We start from the raw sequence: 5254 nt of genomic DNA, 5'->3' as shown, positions 1-5254 counted from the left end.
CTATACAAAAAGTAGAGGCTCCAACATGCAAGACAGATATGCAAAAATTCCTTGGCAAGGTCAATTATTTGAGGAGGTTCATAGCCAATCTATCAGGGAAGGTTGATGCATTTACTCCTATCATTCGGTTAAAGAATGACGTTGATTTTACTTGGGGGGAAAGACAGCAAGAGGCATTTGATATAATTAAGAAATATGTGTGCACTCCTCCGGTTATGAAAGCACCCAGGCACAGGGAGCCATTTAGACTTTACATTGCAGCAGAAGAAGGTGTTACTGGTGTTGTTTTAACTCAAGAGACCGAAGGGAAGGAGCATGTTATTACTTATTTAAGCCGACGCTTATTGGACACCGAGACAAGGTATACATTTATTGAGAAATTATGCTTATGATTATATTATGCTTGTACAAAATTGAGACATTACCTAGTGCCTAGTACTTGCATTATAGCTTGTCAAACCGATGTCATCAAGTACATGTTTCATAGGCCAATTCTTAGTGGTAGAATTGGCAAGTGGGCTTATGCTTTAATTGAATATGATTGGGCTTATGAATCCCTAAAATCCATGAAAGGCAAAATTGTTGCTAATTTTATTGTTGAGCATCGGATTGATGACAAGCATCATATTGATATAAACCTTGTCTCGTTAGGACCATGGAGATTATATTTTGATGGTTCGGTTTGTAGCAATGGCCAAGGTGTTGGTATTGTTTATATATCTCCTCATGGTGCTGTTTTTGAAGCCTCGTGCCGCTTAGAATATTTTTGCACAAATAATCAAGCCGAATATGAAGCATTGTTATACGGCTTAGAGATGTTGCTTGCCATAGGTGCTACACATATTGAGGCTTTTGGTGATTCATTATTAGTAGTGCAGCAAATATCCAAAGTTTTTCAATGTTTTGACGAATCACTTAATGTTTATCTTGATAAGTGTCTAGATATAATTTCTACTTTGGATTATTTTAGCATTGCTCATATATCTAGACATGACAACTGGAAAGAAAATGGGTTGGCACAACAAGCATCCGGCTATCATGTGGATCATGGCATGTTTCATATTTCTCAAAGGCCGATGTCTAGTCCTGCCAACAGAGGGGAGGCCGAACCGGAGCCCACCGTTTTGGCCACTAATGAAACATTCAATGTAGGAGAAAATCAAGACTGGAGGAAACCCATTGTTGATTATTTGCATGATCCTAGTAGAAGGGTGGACGGGGCTGTTCGGCGTATGGCTTTTAAATGCACAATGAGAGATGATGGTCCGTATCACCGAACGGTTGATGATGTTCTTCTAAAGTGCTTGGACGAGGACCAAGCGAGAGTTGCTATGGGGGAGGTCCATGAAGGTATTTGTGGCACTCATCAGTCGGCTCCCAAGATGAAATGGTTGCTACGACGTGCTTGATTTTATTGGCCGACTATGATTAATGATTGCTTCAGATATTACAAAGGGTGTGAAGCTTGTCAAAAAATTGGTGATATTCAGTTGGCTCCTGCTGCTATGTTACATCCCATTATCAAGACGTGGCCTTTCAGAGGATGGGGTTTAGACTTTATTGGACAAATTCATCCGTCTTCCTCAAAGGGGCATCGGTTCGTATTGTTGGCAATCGATTATTTCACTAAATGGTCCGAAGCAGTACCTCTCAAGAACATGACACATGTGGAGGTAATTAAATTCATAACAAAGCACATTATTCATAGATTCGGCATTCCTCAAACGTTGACTACAGATCAAGGCTCACTTTTATGTCACACCAAGTCAGAGAATTTGCCGAATCTTATAACATAAAGTTGCTCAATTCCTCTCCATATTATGCCCAAGCAAATGGACAGGCTGAGTCTAGCAATAAAATTTTAATCAAACTCATCAAGAAGAATATTGGCATGAGCTATTGTCCGAAGCTTTGTGGGCGCACAGAATCTCAAGGCATGGTGCTACAAAGGTAACTCCATATGAGCTCGTATATGGTCAAGAGGCCGTTTTACCAGTGGAAGTGAATTTGAATGCTTTGAGAATAGCCAAACAGAATGATTTATCGGCGGTGGACTTTTATAACTTGATGATGGACAATATTGATGAAGTCGCGGATAAACGTTTGGCTGCTCTGGAGGCCATAGAGAGAGATAAGTTGAGGGTGGCAACAGCTTACAATAAAAAGGTCAAGTTGAAGACTTTTCAAGTTGGCGATCTCGTGTGGAAGTTGATTCTACCAATTGGTTCGAAAGACAGAAAATTCGGGATGTGGTCTCCAAGTTGGGAAGGTCCTTTTAGGATTACAAGAGTAGTTCCTGGAAATTCATATTTGGTGGAATCCATACAAGAGGCATTGTTACCTCGAGCTCTCAACGGAAAATATTTAAAGAAGTACCACCCAAGTGTGTGGCAAGAAGCCTAGATAGGCAACGGCCGATAAATAACTATTGCCCTTAGCATAAACATGGATGATATATACCTATCGCCCTAAGAACATATAAATGGCCGATGGAGTGTTGACATCGTCCTTAGAACAAACTTGGTACAAGTTATTTTTCGGCATGCTAGCTTTGCCGAAAAACAGGGGGGCATGTGTTGACGCTGAAAAGTGGCACGTTTATAAAGAGTGGCTTAAAGCTATGTCAAGATTAATTCAAAGTTACTATTGAAAGTCATCATGAAATGACTCTTTTAGAGAAGATGAAGATGAATATGAAGATGTTCTAAAACGGAGCTTGGATGAAAAAGTTATGACAAGTTCAGAGATCCTCATGTCGACACCAGATTAAAGAATGTCCAGTAACTCAATGAATAATGCTTCAAATGGAGAAAGTTTCAACAATAAAGTTGTGCGTCTCGTTGAAACAATCGATTTTGATGTAAAGATCGTCCCAATCCTAGGTATTATGCAAAAGTTAGAGCCCGCACTGCGCGACCCTCGGTGAGCAAAATATGATGCCCGGAATCAGACACATATGTGGGTATGTCTGATGAGCTGCGTGAATAATTAGCTGTTTTGCGCGAGCGATTTGAACTTCGAGATGACCTCTGATGAAAAAACATTTAACATGAAAGTTGTTCTTCTCGTCGAAACGGTCAATATTGCTTTTGGGCTCGTTTCCATCCGAGGTCGTTTACCACCTCAAAAAAGACCCACAATGTGCAGCCAATTATAGACCGAACAGTTTTGGAAAGTCCGGACAAAACCAATCCGAATTTGACTAGGGTTTTGGACGTGAATCCAAGACTTTTCCTTGCACGGGAAGTCCATCCCCCTCTTATATACCCAAGGGGTGACGGCCGATTGAACAACACACAATCGCAAACACATCTACAGCTTTTTCATCTACGTCTTGTCCTTCCCTCGTTCTTGCTCCCTCGTTCTTCGTCGTTCTTCGTGTCGGAGAGCTGCGAATCGCGAGGCTCTAGGGGCGGCTTGGCCGACCTAGCGCAGCCCATAGCCGCCGCACTCCCCGACGGGGTCCCTCCCGGGAGTGTAGGGTTTCGGGTCCTCAAAAGCTCTCCCGGCCGACTTGCGAATCGCGCTTCCGGTGAGACTCCTTCGACATGAGCTGCAGTGCATCACCCCCGGCGTCAAGGGTACACGTGACGTGTTCGTGTGCGAACACTATCGGACACAAAATGGGATGTATGATCCAATTGGACATTTGTGTCCACGGTATTGAGGACTTTGTAACAAGATCAATCTTGCATATATTTTGATGAGTTTTCTATTTCCTTTTTGAATTTCAAATTGGTTAAAAAATAAAAATAAAAAAATCCATCTTGGAGATTTAACAGAGGGGTTAAGGTCAATATTTAGGACTTGTGGAATTTAATTTCCTGCCAAATTAAAATGTAGCCTTTTTTGAAATAATTCTCTTTGATTTTTTATTTGTTAAAAAATATAAAATAACTTAAACATTTCTGGAGAAATATAACAGAGGCATAAAATATTATTTGGGACTTGTGAAAAACACTTGTCAGCACAAGTTAAATTTTAATTGTCACCCTATCTTAGGGTATCTTTTTATTCCCTGAATATTCTGGGGTTCAGTCTAATTCACAATTCGCTTTAGGTTTCAAATAAATTCTATGGGTTTATGGAAAAAATTTCCATCCCAAAATATTTATCAAAAGGTCTCAAGCATTTGTGAGCTTAATTTTTTTGTTTTAAATATATTATATAAATGGCAGATTGGTGTTCTGAATAATTCCAACAGAATATTTGAGCCACATTTTCAACCAAATCAATCAAGTCCTAATCAAAACTTGCTAAGCAGTCAATCTCAATGCAAAAAAATGGAAAAAATCCCTCTGATATTTTAAAAATTCCAAATTTTGGAAAATTTTGGTATGTGACAATGATCTTCCTAGCTTTTTTGACATCAACTCCCGCAAACACCTTACTTCTAGCTAGTTTGGCTAAATCATGGGTAGCACAATTAGACTATCTAGGAGCTTGGTAAAAAATAATATGTGGAAAATAACACGCAAGGTGATATATATCGTCAAAAACTGTCGTTGATTGACCGAAAGAGTGACCTCCATTCTTCACTGTCTCTATCAGCTAGTTGTTATCGGAGTTCACCTTTATGCCGTTACAATCGACTATAGTTGCCAAATTGATTCTCCTATCTTTGGTTGCCTAGGATGATGCGATGTATCTAAGTATCTTTGCTTGAAAAATCAATAAAGCTAGACCAACGGCACTCAAAAAAACTCAAGCTGAATCAAGTCACTAGTGCCCAAAACTAGTTGCCCCACAAGACTGAATGGTGGATGTGTGGAAACGGATTAGGGTCAAAAGGCGGAAAGCAAAGAGAGAATTAGCGTTACACTACTAAGAAAAAGGCTATAGATGATATGGTCACTAATAAAGCACCAGACATATGATACGCCACTACCATATAGCAGTGGCGCACCATGTGTTGGTGCGCCACTACTAACATTTTTTTTTTAATTTTTCCAAAAATATTAATGGCGTACCAGGGCACAGTGCGCCATTACTAGTTTTAACTAGTAATGGCGCACCAATCACCTTGTGTGCCATTACTATCATTTTTTTTTGCAAAACTATTATCATTTTTATTTTTCGAACTCATGAATATTTTTAAATTTAATTCATGGGCACTTTTTGAATTCATGAATATTTTTTCAAATTTAATGATATTTTTTCATATTCAATATGAAAAAATATTGAATATTCATGAGGACACTCGATCTCGATCCCCCTCCATCTCGATCACTATTCCCCCTCGCCAGATTCCCCT

The sequence above is a fragment of the Triticum aestivum genome, chromosome 7A, assembly GCF_018294505.1.
Source record: "Triticum aestivum cultivar Chinese Spring chromosome 7A, IWGSC CS RefSeq v2.1, whole genome shotgun sequence".
NCBI lineage: Eukaryota > Viridiplantae > Streptophyta > Magnoliopsida > Poales > Poaceae > Triticum > Triticum aestivum.
The sequence above is the reverse complement of the archived record's forward strand: the minus strand, read 5'-3'. Positions refer to the sequence as shown.